The 15,484-nt window shown below is 40.0% G+C and overlaps 1 pseudogene; it reads right to left on the reverse strand.

The window, feature by feature from the left end:
* Positions 1 to 443: 443 nt before the first annotated feature.
* Positions 444 to 15,484, reverse strand: part of LOC145715523 (immunoglobulin heavy variable 3-74 pseudogene) — a 41,617-nt pseudogene continuing 26,576 nt past the window's right edge.

Consider the following 15,484-nt stretch of genomic DNA (forward strand, 5'->3'; position numbering starts at 1 on the left):
CATAGTATCGAAAAAAAAAGGACTCTGATGCAACACATATTTGCCCATGTTAGCTGGATCTCTCTCATTGTAAATTATCATGAAACCAATATAGTAACTTACATGAATCCCATGAAACAATGAGTAAATTAAGCTAACTAGCCTTATTAGGAATTGGGCACATTTTGACCCGTGGTTGAACACACTATATATTGTTTTGGAACTGAGAGCAAAATTCCGTGATGGGATGACTACAACTTACTAGAGATCCTGAGCACTGCACTGGCATTTGCTTGAGGAACAGGGGTCCCTATCCTCCTTATATCCCAGGTTATAAGTAGGTCCCATTGCATTGGTGTCTGCCACTATCTGAGAAACAAAGTGTTCAAATGTTGGGAATCGCTGATGCGTCTGATTTCATAGGCAAGGTCATCCAACTTCATGATACCTTCAAGGCCCTGATATCAAGTGTCCATGGTGACCATGGAAAGAGGAATCTCCTCCAGGTAGCCGAGGTAGTAACAGTCTGGAGGCATGGAGGGGTAGTCCATCTGCAAGTCTCCCTGATCATCCTGAGTGATCATCAGCAGATGTCTGGACCTAAAGGGTTTCCTTGGCCACATGTGGATAACGTGTCTTTTGTCCCCAAAACACAGGCTACAGGACAGCCAACCAGTCATCTGAATGCCCTTGCCATTGTGCAGCTCCTTCTTTGTAATTACCACCTGAAGGAAATGTAGAGCCATGAGGGGCAACCTTGAGAACCCTTGACAGGAACCAGCACTTCCCAGAATGCAAACTGAAAGAGGGACACCCTCAAGGTGACCTGGCCCTCTGCCACCCTCATGCCCCTGTTCAGGGACATCTGCCAGTGAGAGTGTATAAATGGAGGATCCTCAGCAAAGTGAGGTCTAGGCCATCTGACAGAACAGAGGGCTGCACCGGGTGGCCAACACCCTGCACCTGGGATCCACTTGTGGGGTAAGTAACAGTCCCATGGTGTGGCATTGTGTGACCCTGCACAACATTTCAGCTGGGGTGGATGTGGGAGAAGCAGGTGAGCCAGTTCAAGCGTGCTCACATGGACATAGTAAGGACTTGGAACAGAGACATGGCTCTATTCAACACATTCCACCTTTAATCTAGCGAGTGAATATGGGATATGAAATTTTAACACCCTGAATTTCTCTTCCAATTCCATGTCCTGTGGTACTGCTGGGTCACTTTCTATGGACGACTGCTTTTCCTCATTATGGAGACCAATGCTTCCTACTTCCTTGGGATGTGGAGGTGGACATTGTCAATTTTACCTTTATAGGTGACTAAAAAAATAGCTTTGTCGTTTTTCATGTCTCATTCTTGTTAGACCTTAGTTTTCAAGCCATTTGATTCTTTTGGTTTTTGGTTTGAAGCTTCCTCTGAGTTTACTGAGGAAACATTTCCCAGTATTCTGTCATGATTGGTGAAGTACAAGGTTGTATTTTAGTATTTTTTTTATGCCAGCTGTGGAGAACAGAAAGTACTTCTGACCATGTGTGAGCCCCACGGTTTTTCCACTCTAATCCCTTATTGGGGTTCTTTCCTGGCCTCTGGCAGTCTCCCCCCATGCATGTGTGGTTCCCTCCTCAGCTGGAGATGCCAGGGAGTTGAGGTAACTTTGGCAGCTTGCACCGTGGAGTCTGCACATGATCAAAAGACGTTATCAACCATGGAACTCCCTTGTTTGATTAAATATGTTCTACTCCTTTAAAACCCCCTGCATCAGGGAGAAACCTCAGAGTTGGCTTTTGGACAGGAGTCTGCATTCTCACCAGTGTCTGGCCTTGTGCATAAAGCTCAAATTCCTTTCCTACCAAAACTAAAACTTTGAACGTTGACCTTTCCAGCAACAGGTAGCTGAAATTGGGTTTTGATAAAAATAAAACAGAGTGGAGTGGCAGTTGCCAGGGGCTGGCAGCGAGGCGCAATGAGGGTTAGGTATCAAGGGGTGTGATTTTCTGTTATGCAAGAGGACTAAGTTCTAGAGGTCTTCTCCACAATATTACATGTGTAGTTAACAACATTATATTGTACTGTTAAAATTTAGTGAAGAGGGTGGATCTCGTTTCAGTGAGATCTTACCACAATACACGAGTTTTGCTTCTCACACAAAGTATGCATGGACACACACTCTGTACTGATAAGTGAAAATAATTTTTAAAAATGTACATACTTTGGATCCTAACCCTGGGGATATGCCATTTACAAATAGCCTCTTCCATTCCATAGGTTGCCTTTAGTTTTGTTTATTGTTTCCTTCACTGTGCAGAATTTGCTATTTTGAGGTACTCCCAAGAGTTCATATATGTATGTATTTAATTTTCTTGTAATATTTTTAATTTAAATTTAAGTGTGTTAACCTACAGTGTAGTATTGATTTCAGGTGTAGAATTTAGTGATTCATCACGTACATATAACACCCAGTTCTCATTTCAACAAGTGCCCTCCTTAATGCCTATCTCCCTTTTAGCCCAACTTCCCCACTTCCCCTCAGTTTGTTTTCTCTTTTTAAGTCTCTTCCTGTTTCTTCCCTCTCTGTTTTTCTCTTATTTTATTTTTCCTTCTCCTATGTTGTGTTTCTTATATTCCACATATGAATGAAATCATATGATATTTGACTTTTTCTTACTGACTTATTTCACTTAGGTTAATACGTTGTTGTTCCACACACATTGTGGTAAATGGCAAGATTTCATTCTTTTTGATGGCTGAGTAATATTCCATTGTATATATTTACCACCTCTTCTTTGTGCGTTCATCTCCTGATGGATATTTGGGCTCTCCCACAATTTGCTTGTTGTTGATAGGGCTGCTATAAACATTGGGGTCCATGTGCCCCTTCGAATCAGCATTTTGGTATCCTTTGGATAAATACCTAGTAAAACAATTGCTCGATCACAGGATAGTTCTATTTTTAATTTTTTTCAGGAATCTCCACACTATTTTCCAGAATGGCTGCACCAGCTTGCATTCCCATCATGTTAATTTTAGCCATCCTGATAACACCTGTGAGGTGTTATCTCATTGTGGTTTTGATTTATGTTCCCTGACGAGGAGTGACAATGAGCCTCATTACAAGTGTCTTTTCGCCATCTGGAAGTCTTCTTTGAAAAATGTCTATTCATGTCTTCTGACCATTTCTTCACCAGATTATTTGTTTTTTTCAGTGTCGAGTTTGAGAAGTTCTTTATAGATTTTGGATACTAAGCCTTTATCTGATATGCCATTTGCAAATATCTTCTCCTATTTTGTCAGTTGCCTTTTAGTTTTTTTGATTGTGTCTTTGCTGTACAGAAGCTGTTTATCTTGAGGTCCCAATAGTTCATTTTTGCTTTTGTTTTCCTTGCATCTGGGATATGTCCAGTAAGAAGTTGTTCTGACCGTGCTCAAAGAGTTTGGTGCCTGTGTTTTCTTCTAGGATTTTGATGGTTTCCTGTCTCACATTTAGGTCTTTCATCCATTTTGAATTTGTTTTTGTGTATATTGTAAGAAAGTGGTCCGGTTCCATTAGAGTTTCCTGTTGCTGTCCAGTTTTCCCAACACCATTTGTTGAAGGGACTGTCATTTTTCCATTTGATACTGTTTCCTGTTTTGTCGAAGATTAGTTGACCATATTGTTATGTGTCCATTCATGGGTTTCTACTCCGTTCCATTAATCTATGTGTCTCTTTTTGTGCCAGGGCCGTACTGTCTTGATGACTACAGCATTGTAATATAGCTTGAAATCCAGAATTGTGATGCCTCCATTGTTTTCTTTTTTAGGCTCGCTTTGGGTGTTCAAGGTCTTTTGTGGCTCCATGATAATTTTAGAATTATTTGTTTTAGCTCTGTGAGGAATGCTTGTATTAGTTGACAGGGATATTTACATTGAATTATTTGCATTGAATGTCTAGATTGCTTTGGGTAGTATCAACCTTTTAACAATGTTTTTTGTTTTAATCCATGTGCATGGAATATTTTTCAATTTCTTTGTGTCTTCTTCAATTTGTACCATAAATATCACAGGTTTTTCAGAGTAAAGCTCTTGTAACTCTTTAGTTAGGGTTATTTCTAGGTATCTTATGGTTTTTGGTGTAATTGTAAATGGGATAAATTCCTTGATTTCTCTTTCTCCTGCTTCATTATTGTTGTATCGAAATGCACAAATTTCTGTATGTTGGTTTTGTATGCTGCAGCTTTACTGGTTTATTGTATCAGTTCTAGTGGGTTTTTTTTTTTTTTGGTGGAGTTTTTCAAGTTTTCTATATACAGTATAAAATTCAACTCCAAAAATGAATAATCCTATTAAAAAATGAGCAGAAGACATGAATAGACTTTCCAAAATGCAACATACATTGGCCAATAAACACATGAAATGATGCTCAACATCACTCATCATCAGGGAAATATAAATCAAAACTACAACGAAATATCAACTCACTCCTGTCAGAATGACTAAACTCAACTACACAAGGAACAACAGGTGTTTGTGAGGATACAGAAAAAGAGGAACACTTTTGCACTGCTTGTGGGAATGGAAACTGGTGCAGCTTGTCTGGAAAACAGCATGGACATTCCTCAAAATGCTAAAAATATAACTACCTTATGATTGATCAATTGAACTACTAGGTATTTACCCAAAGGATACAAAAATACTAATTTAAAGGGGATTACAACTCTATATTTATAGCAGCCCTATCAAAAACAGACCAGCTATGGAAACAGTCCAAGTAAGCATTAACTCATAAATGGATAAAGTATATGTGGTATATCTACACACACACGCACACACACACACATACACACACACACACACACACACACACACACACACACACTCATACTCATACACTGGAATGTTTCTCAGCCCTGAAAGGAATGACATTTGCTATTTGTAATGATATGGATGGAGTTAGAGTGTATTATGCTAACTGAAACAAGTGAGAGAAAGACAACTATATGATTTCATTCATATGTAGAATTTAAGAAACTTTAAATGGGAAATGGGACAAATAAGAGAGAAGAGCTACACCAAGAAATAAACTTTTTTCAATGATTTTTAAATTTATGTTGAGGTAGAATGGGGGGAGGAGCAGAGGAAGCAAGAAGGAGAATCCCAATCAGTCTCTTTGCTGTCAGTGCAGAAACCAAAATGAGGCTTGATCTCAGGATCCATGAAATCAAGACATGAACCCAAATCAAGAGTCTTAGGCTTAACCCATGGAACATATACACCCAAAAAAACAGATTCTTACCTATACAAAACAAACTTATGGATACCAGAGGTAAGGTGGGAGGAGGTTTGGGGAAGTAGGTGATGGGGTTGGAGGGCTGCACTAATAATGAGCACTGGGTGTTGTATGGAAATGTTGAATCACTATATTTTACGCCTGAAAGTAATACTACATTGAATGTTTACTATGTGTAATATGAATAAAATCTCAAATGATGTATTTACAGTGTCTGCAAATGGCCTTGTTGGCATACAGCCCATGAAGAAACATTTATTCCAGAAAGTATACTGACAGACAGAAAAGCTAGAATTTTGAGCTAAGGTATGTGCCTTTCCTTTCCCACCCCAGCTCAGCATGGAAACTCCGGTGCAAGTAGCTGGGGCTATAGGCATGTGCCACTGAGCCTGGCTGCAACCTCCCCTCCAGACTGTTGCAACCAATACAGAGGGTTCCTGGTGACCAGCTCCTGTTCAGAGGACTCTTTCCCAGAGGGACAGGATGTCAGTGACCCTAAGCTGTTTGTTGTTGAGGCCAAGCCCCAGCAGGTGCCACTGAGATGTGGGACTCACTCATTGTTTGCAGACCCACTCCCAGGATGGAAACTCTGCCCTGGGCACAGTCCACTAGGGATGTTGGGAGCCTGGTCGCCCCAGACCTGACTTGTACGGCAGGGGTCTCATGCCACCAGGACAAGCAAGCCTCAAAGAAGTGCAGCTGCCACTCACCCCTAAACTGATCCCTCATTTTGTCCCCACCTGCAGCTGCAGAGTTTTGCCCAGGGCAGGGGGGAGCTGGAGCAATCCACTAAACCAAGGTGCAAACCTGTTCCAGTACAACTGACTTCATTTACAGATGAGGGTGAGGAAGTTCTGGGCCTCATGTTGTGGGAGAGTCAGGTGCAGGAGACAGATGGTTTCAGTGGAGTATTCCTAACCTACTCCTCCTCACCTGCAGGAGAGAGCCAGAGCCAGGGACAGTGGAGGGAACAGCTCCTGTCAGAACACATGTCAGATTATGGCCTCAACAACTCTCCATTCAGAGGAGTCCGAGGTTGTAGGGTTTAGTCTGTGGAGAGTTGAAACATGAGAGCATTGTTGAGCGCAGGACAGCATTCAACATGAGGCAGAGGAACTTATCATGTGAATGTTGGGCAGAAACAGATAAAGAAACCCAGCCAAACACTGTCACCCTGGGCTGGCTGTGTGAATGGCCCAGGCCACATCACCTCTGTAGTCTTTGAGACGACTTCCCTTCCCTCATATCATGTCTTTGAGGTTCTCCTAGTTTCAATTCTGCATCAATAGCGTCACATTTCTGTGGCAAAACATCCCATTGATGGAAGTTTCATACCTGGTTTATTCCTTTTTATTTAGAAAGACTTTTGCCTTATTCCTAGCTTCTAACACTAAGATGCTATAAATATTTACACACCATTTATTTTGTGAGCATGGGATTTAACTCTGGAGCAGACACTCGGGAGTGGTATTTCCAGGTTACATGTTAACTCATCCATGTATAATTTCATAAGCAACAGCCAATGGTTTTCCAGAGCTGGTGTTCCTTTTTCATTCCTACCTGCAGTGTTTGAGGCCCCACGTGTGCTGAATGCTCACCTGGATGGTGTTGCCAGTGTTCCTTTCATAACTGAGCCCTCAGGATGAGTGCATAGGGCATCTATTGCATTCTTGATTTGAATTTCCTTGACAGTCGATGGAGTGAAGAGTCTTTTCCTGTCCTTACCTAATGTGTCTATAACCTCTAGGATGGGATTTTTACTACGGAAGGCTCTGCTTGTTTTGTAGAGGGTTGTTTCCTTTCTTCCTATTGACTGTTGAGGGTTCTTAGCGTATTCAGGATGCAAGTCCTTTGGCGGTTATGCAATTTTTGAATATTGTCTTTTCCTCTGTAACTTGTCTTACTACTATTGATTGTCACGTGTTCAGAAAAAAATTATTTGTTTTTCACAAAGCCCATTTATCGTATTTCGTTTTATGGGCCTTTGGTTCTTAGGTATAATTTTGGTTTTCATAATGATTGATTGCTTGTGACTGATATTATTTTTAATGTTTATTCTTGACACAGAGAGAGAGAGAGTGCAAGTTGGCGAGAGGCAGAGAGAGGGAGACACAATCAGAAGCAGGCTCCAGGCTCCAAGCTGTAAGCATAGAAACTGACACGGTGCTCAAACCCATGAACCGTGAGATTTTGAACTGAGCTGAAGTCAGATGCTTAACTGACTGAGCCATGCAGGCACCCCACTAATTTCTTGATTTACAATATAACTAAAATCTTTTTTTTTTTTTCTTGTTTCTCTCAATGCTGACTTGTTCGCTAATTGGTCTCTGGTCTCTGTTGTTTGCTTTTAAGTTTATAGTGTGTAGTAACTAATTTTCATGGCATGGTTTTTTCATAATATATGGAAATTCTGTTCTCATCCTGAAATTGAATTCAAGTTTCACAAGAGATTCTGTGTGTGTCTTTTTGGCCAGATTTTTCATCAGATTTGATCGATGTGCTCCGCGGTCAAAAAACATGTTAACCTTTCCAGGTTTTGGGGTTTCTATATGTGTCAGGAGCCATTGAGCTCTGTGCACACAAGTAAGTTCGTGACTCAAGATGTTTCCTTCACAATTCTATGAGAAACGCTGACAATTCATTCTGTGCATTGTCACTGTCAGACACTTCATGAATAGAACACATGAAACTATTTTATCATTTCCTGAAATTATTTTTTTGTTTTGCATGTTTGGGAGTATAAGATTTCTTCTTCCTTCCAAGGGGAGCTCATACAGCATTTGTGGAATTATTCCAGGCTTCTCATCTCCTAATGCTTTTGCAACGTGCTGTACAGTGTTTTACTAAAAGCATATTTAGGTTTATTTGTACTCTGCCACTTTGGGTGATAGGAGCCCATGAGACAGGCTGCACCATATGGGTTTTTATTTGTCCCCATGTAAGTGATCGGTCATATTGAACATTTATAGAACACATAGCCCCTCACTTTTATGCACCACAATCAGGGGACATGCTTCTTTTCAAAGAGAAGGGAAAGGAATATAAGGGAGCGGAGCCAGCAAAGTGGCGGGAGGAAACCCGGAGCCTGGCAGGAATGGTCATCTCTCCACACTTTCCAGTTTTGCAGATGAGGGTCCCTGCTGTGGTCCAACCTGGGCTCTTGTGCAGGTGTCTGGACAAGCTGCCCATGGGGTGTCAGCACAGTGGAGTTTGGAAGGGCAGCTGTGATTTGAATTCCAGCCCACCTGGAACCACTGTAAAAGTCATGAGTATGTTAATTCATGTCCACTAGCAGTTAGGGATAAAATGAATAAATGCAAGAAGTTAGACTCACTACCTTAGATTCCATGTTCACGACAATTTGTGACAATGTTTCTGACTTCCTTTTTTTCCATTTTTCTAACTTTTTAAGTTTGTGTTTAAATTTTTATTAGATTACATACTGTGTGATATTAATTTCAGTAGTAGAATTCACTGATTCATCACCCACATTCACATCCAGTACCCATCAGAACACGTGGCCTACTTAATCCCCATCATCCATTAAAGCATCCCCTACACCCTTGTCCTTCAGCAACCCTCAATTCGTTCTCTAACCTTAGAGTCTTTTATATTTTTTTGCCCTTTTTTCCCTTTCCCCTATGTTCATCTGCTGTGTTTCTTAAATTCCCCATATAAGGAAATAATATCATGCTTGTCTTTCTTGGAGTGCCTTATGTCACTTAGCATGATATCCTCTAACTGCATCAACATCTTTGTAAATGGCAAGATTTCATTCTTTTTTATGACTGAATAATATTCTAATCTATACATATAGCACATTCATCACTCGGTGGACTTTTGGTCTCTCTCCTCACTTTGGCTCTCATTGTTAATGCTGCTATAAACATTGGGGTGCGTGTGCCTCCTCAAATCAGAATTTTTGTATCCTTTGGGTGAATACCTAGTAGAGCAATTACTGGAGTACAAGGTAGTTTCAGTTTTAAGTATTTAAAGTGTTTTCTGGAATGGCCACACGCCTTTGCATTCCCACCAAGAGTATAAAAGCGTTCCCTTTTCTCCTCATCCTCATCAATATCTGTTGTTTCCTGAGTTGTTAATTTTAGCCATTCTGAGAGTTGTGAGGTCCTATCTCATAGTTTTGATTTGTATTTCCCTGATGTTGAGTGATGATGAGTATTTTTCATTAGCCATCTGGATGCTTTGTTTGGAAAAGTGTCTAGTCATGTCTGCTGCCCAATTCTTCACTGGATTGTTTGTATTTTGGATGCTGAGTTTGATATGTTCTCTATAGATTTTGGATAGTAAGGTTTTATGAGATATATCATTTGCAAATACCTTTTTCAATTCTGTAGGTTGACTTTTAGAGTAGTTGATTGTTTCTTTAGTTGTGCAGAAGCTTTTTATTTTGATGAGGCCCCAGTTGTTAATGATTGCTATTGTTTCCTTTGCCTTCTGAGATGCGTCTAGTAAGAAGTTGCAATGTCCAATGTCAAAGAAGTTGCTGCCTGAGTTCTCCTCTAGGATTTTGATGGTCTCCTGTCTCACATTTAGGTCTTTCACCCATTTTGAATTTATTTTTGTGTATGGGGTAAGTGACTCGGTTTCATTCTTCTGCATGTTCTGGTCCAGTTTTCCCAACACCCTTCATTGAGGAGACTTTTTTTTTTTCATTACATAGTCTTTCTTATTTCATTCAAGATGAGGTGACCATACATGTGTGAGTCCATATCTGGGCTTACTAGTCTGTTCTATTGATCTGTGTCTCTTTTGTGCTTGTAGCATACTGTCTTGATGACTACTGCTTTGTAATATAGCATGAAGTCTGCAATCATAAAGTCTCCTGTTTCTTTGTGTAGCATAGACATGTCAAGAATACTTGCTCCTTCAATCCTGAACATTGACTGTGTTTCCATTTATTTGTGTCATCCTCAGTTCTTTCATCGTGTTTGTATTTTTCAGAGTATAGATCTTTTACCCCTTTAGTTATCCTATTATTTTTGGTGCAATTGTAAAGGGGATGGAATTTTTTTGGATTTGTCTTTCTGTTTCTACATTATTACTATATACAAATGCAACAGATTTTTGCATGTTGATTTTGCATATTGTTACTTTGCTGAATTTGTGTATCAGCGCTTGCAATATTTTGGTGGATTCTTGGGTTTTCTATATAGAGTGTCATGTCATTGTGAAGAGTGAACGTTTGACTTCTTTCTTGCCAATTTGAATGCCTTTATTTCTTTTTGTTGTCTGTTTGTGAGGATAAGACTTCCAGTGCTATGTTAAGTAGAGTGATGGGAGTGAGCATCTCTCTTGTGTTCCTGACAGTAGAGGAAAAGGTTTTTTTTCCCTCCTGTGGATAGTACCTGTGGGGTTTTCATATATGGTCTTTATGATGTTAGGTATGTTTCCTCTATGCCTTGTTGAGGGTTTTTATTAAGAAAGGTTGCTGTACTTTGTCAAATGCTTTTTTTTACATCTATTGAGAGGATCATATAGTTTTTATCCTTTATCTTATCGATGTGTTGTATGACATTGAGTCATTTGAGAATATTGAACCACCCTTACAACCAAGGAATGAATCCCACCTGATCGTGGTAAATGATAATTTTAACGTATTTTTGGATTCAAGTTGCAATTATTTTCTTGATAATTGTTGCATCCATGCTCATTAGGGCTAGTGGCTTTTAAGTCTCCTTTTTAGTGGGGTTTTATTTGTTTTACAACCATGGTCATACTGTTCTTATAGAATGAGTTTGGAAGTTTTCTTTCCATTTCTATTATTTGGAACAGTTTGAGAAGGCTAGAATATTCTATGCTACTTAAATAGATTATTTACACTCTTCTTTAAATATCAGGTAGAATTCACTTGTGAAGCCTGGTTTTTTGTGTTTCAGTAGAGTTTTGATTACGGATCAATTGCTTTGTTCATTATCAGTCAGTTCAGGTTTTCTGTTTCTTCCTATTTCAGTTACTGTAGTTTACATTACTGTAGGAATTTATCCAGTTCTTCCAGATTGACCAGTTTGTTGGCATATAAATTTCCAAAATATTTTCTTCTAATTGTATTTCTGTGTTATTAGTTGTGATCTCTCGTCTTAAATTTGTGGTTATATTTACTTAGTCCTTTCTCTTTTGTTTTTGGCAAATCTGGCCTTGGGTTTATCATTTTTATTTATGATTCCAAAAACCAACTTATATTTTCATTGATCTGTCTAATGTTTTGTTTGTTTCTTTATCATTTGTGTGCTCTAATGTTTTTTATTTACCTTCTGCTGGCTTTAGGGTTCATTTGCTGTTCATTTTCTAGCTTCTTTAGTTGTGAAGTGGTTGTGTGTTTGAGATTTTTCTTCTTTCTTGAGTTTGGCCTGTATTGCTATATATTTCCCTCTTCCAACCACTTTTGCTGCATCCAGATGGGGCACTGGCATGTTTTCATTTTAATTTGCATCTATGTATTTTTTATTGCTTCTTTAATTTCCTGAAAATCTCATTCATTTTTTACCACAATGCTCTTTAACCTTACGTATTTGTGGTGTTGCCAAAGTTTTTCTTGTGATTGACTTCACGTTTCATAGTGTTGTTCGGTATGAAAATGTGCATGTATGATCTCAGTCTTTTTGAACTTGTAATGAGCTGATTTATGACATAGTATGTGATCTGTTGTGGAGAATGTTGCATGTGCAGTCAAAAAGAATGAGTGTTCTGTTGCTTTAGGGTGGAATGTTCTGAATATCTGTTAAGTCCATTTGGTCAGGTGTGTCTTTCTAAGCCATTGTTTCCTTATTAATTTTGGCTTAGGTAATGTGTCCATTTCGGTAGATGGAGTGTTGAAGTTCTCTATTATTATTCTTGTATTATTATCAATAAGTTTTTTAATATTTCTTATCAATTGATTTATATATTGGTGTATAAATATTTAAAGCTTTATATCTTTTCGCTGTATATACACCTTCATGATGATATACTGACTTCCTCATTTCTTGTAACAGACTTTGGTTTAAAATCTAGTTAGTGTGATATGAGTATGATACTACTCCTTTCTTTTGACGTCCATTAGCCTGATAAATTGTTCTCCCTCCCCTCACTTTCCATCTACAGTTGCTTTAGGTTGAAAATGAGTCTATTGTAGGTAGTGTACAGAAGGTCTTGTATTTTTTTAATCCATTTTGATATCTTATGTCTTTTGATTGGACCATTTTTCCCTTTTACATTCACAGTGATTATTGATAGATATAAACTTAGTGCCATTGTGTTACCTCTGAAGTCACTGTTCCTAGAGACTTTCTCTGCTTATTTCTAATCTTTGTTTCTTTTAGTCTTCCTTTACCACTCAAAGAGTCCCCTTTAATATTTATTGCAGGGCTTGTTTAGACACCATGAACTCCTTTGGTTTTTACCTTTCTGGGAACTTATATCTCTTCTAGTATCCGAATGACAGTCTTACTGGATAAAGTATTCTTAGATGCATAATTTTCAATTGAGCATGTTGTGGATATCATGCCATTCCTTTCTTGCCTGAAGGTTTCTGTGGATACATCTTCCATAATCATTTCTTTTATCTTCCCTCTTTAGTTAGCGACGTCATTTGTCTTGGTGCTCATAGGGTTTGTGTTTTTCTGTGTATTTTGCCAATTTTACTATGATATGTCTCAGTGTTGGCCTGCCATTTTTTATTTTAATGGGAGTTCTCCATGCCTCCTAGATGTGTATGTCTGTTTCCTTCCCCAGTATTGGGAATTTCCCATGGAAATTCACTCAGATAACACCTCTTCTTTTCTCCCTCTCTTCTCCCGGACTCCTTTGAAAAGCATTTTATTACACATTATGGAGTTGCTGAGTTCCCTCAGTATATGTTTGTGATGAAATATTTTAATTTTCCTCTTATTTTCTGCTTCATTTCCCCCATAATTTTATCTTCTATGTCACTTACTCATTCATCTGCTTCTTTCTGCCTTGAGTTCATTATATCCAATCAGTTTCACATCTCAGTTACAGTATTTTTAAAATTTCAGCATGACTAGGTTTTAGGTATTTTCTCTCTGCAGTAAGGGTTTCCCTCATGTCTCCTATGCTTTTCTCAAGCACACCTATTATCCTTATGATAGTTTTTAAAAATTCTATTTCCTTGTAAGAGTTTTTAGAAATTCTGTTTGAGGCATATTAGTTATATGTGTTTTAATAATATCCCTGGCAATGACCTTTTATTGTTTTTTCTTTTGGGACGAATACCTCCATCATGGTGTATATCTATGTCTCCGCTTGGTTAAGTGTTTTAGAAAATCCTGTTATGTTTTATGTTTCTAGAGGAGTGTCTTTTTTTTAACGTTTATTTATTTTTGAGACAGAGAGAGACAGAGCTTGAACGGGGGGGGGGGGGTGGTGGTCAGAGGAGAGAGGGAGACACAGAATCTGAAACAGGCTCCAGACTCTGAGCTGTCAGCACAGAGCCCGACGCGGGGCTTGAATTCAGGAACTGTGAGATCATGACCTGAGCCGAAGTCGGATGCTTAACCGACTGAGCCACCCAGGCACCCCTAGAGGAGTGTCTTTATTGAGAAGTGTTCAATTACGGTTGAGGGCTTGCCACTTTAGGAAGCATTTGTTGCACATTCTGTGTGCACTGTGCAGTCGTGTATTGGCTGCTCTGTCCCTCAGCTAAGTCCTCTGCAGTTTCTCCTTGTCTCCAGTGATGAGTGTTTAGACATTGTCCACAGTGTTGTGAGTTTTAACTAGGTGAGTTTGTTCTGCCTGTTAAAAGAGGTTAATTCCTATTTCCCCTAGAGGTGAAGCTATGCCTCACTATATGGTCAGTAGACTTGGTGCCTGTGGGGGTATATGTGGTCTTTGGAGGAAGGGGCACAATGCAGGTCTGGTTTCCAGGCACTCTTTCCCTAGAAAGGAAGCACCTGAGGAAGGCAAGGGGGGTGGATCTTGGTGGCAGTGGCTCATCTTCTACGGGGGGCTGCTGTGCTGCTCACTGAACTCTGTCCATGCTGATTGGTGGGAGGAAATATTGACATCATTTCCCCCTCTAGTCCCTGTGTTGGAGTTCCCAGCCACCACTGTTCAGGAAGCCCTCACACAGAGAGAAAATTCTATACTCGTGGGTCCCAGGCTTCCGTCAGAACCCTGCCTTCACCCTGTCTGTGTCCAAACCATTGGCCCACCTGGCGGTACATGGCTCTTAGGTTTTATCTCAGGAGTTCTAGCTGGGTTTGAAAACTCCAAATCGTATGAACTGAATATGACAGGGGCCCCACTGATCCTCTGCGAGAGGGTTTCACTGTGCTGTGGCTAGAGCTGGTTATCCCAGAAGGGCAGTTGCATGAACACTAGGGGCTTGGAGTTCGTGGTGGGGAACAACAAGAAGGCAGTGTTCAGTTAGCTCTCTCAGCAGAGGCTCCTATACTAATGACCAGAGCAGTGCAATGTGCCTGTCAGCTCTCCTGCTCCACGAGAGGCAATGCACCCTTTACAAAATGCACCCTGAGAAGGGAACTGTCTCTCCCCAAGTCTCCCAGGGGATACTCAGACCACAATTCTCCCTATGCGACTCTGCCCTCCTTCTCCACAGAAGCACAGCTATGCCCACCAGGCTCCATGCCAGTCATGGCATGGACTTCTAAATCTTCAGTCTTTGAACTGCACATTTACAGGAGGTTGAAATGTCATGATTACATTTATGTGTCACTTTGACTGCATCATGGGTGCCCAGACTCCCCACTGTTTCTGTGTATGTCTGTGATGTGTTCCAGAAGAGACTGGCAGTTATATCCATGGTTTCTGTCTGCCTGGGCATCACCCATTCCATTAAGGTTATGAATAAAATCTGATGCAGAGGGAGGAGGAATTCCCTCAGTTTTACTTCCCATGTGCCTGTTTGAATTGGAACATTGGTTTCCTCTGTCCCTTTTTCTGAGAGTTATGTCATCAGCTCTCCACGTTCTGAGACTAGACACTAGTTAAGAATCAGATGAGAATTACACCACTGGTTTTCCTGGGTCTCCAGCATGTGAGAGTGGAATGTGGGGCTTATCAATGTATTTAGTCATGTAAACCAGTTTCTTTGGTCTCTGTTGCTCGGGAGAATCCTGACTAATACATGGAGATGAATTATCTCTTCTTCAGAGGAATTGAATAAAGCTGTAGCTCATTTAAAGTCCTGAGTAGCAAGTGCCAGGAGGGAAGTTTCAGGTCGTTTGATTGGGACAACTGCTGGGTGAAGATAAAGGGGA

This window comes from Panthera onca, chromosome B3 (genome assembly GCF_046562875.1).
Source record: "Panthera onca isolate mPanOnc1 chromosome B3, mPanOnc1 haplotype 2, whole genome shotgun sequence".
NCBI lineage: Eukaryota > Metazoa > Chordata > Mammalia > Carnivora > Felidae > Panthera > Panthera onca.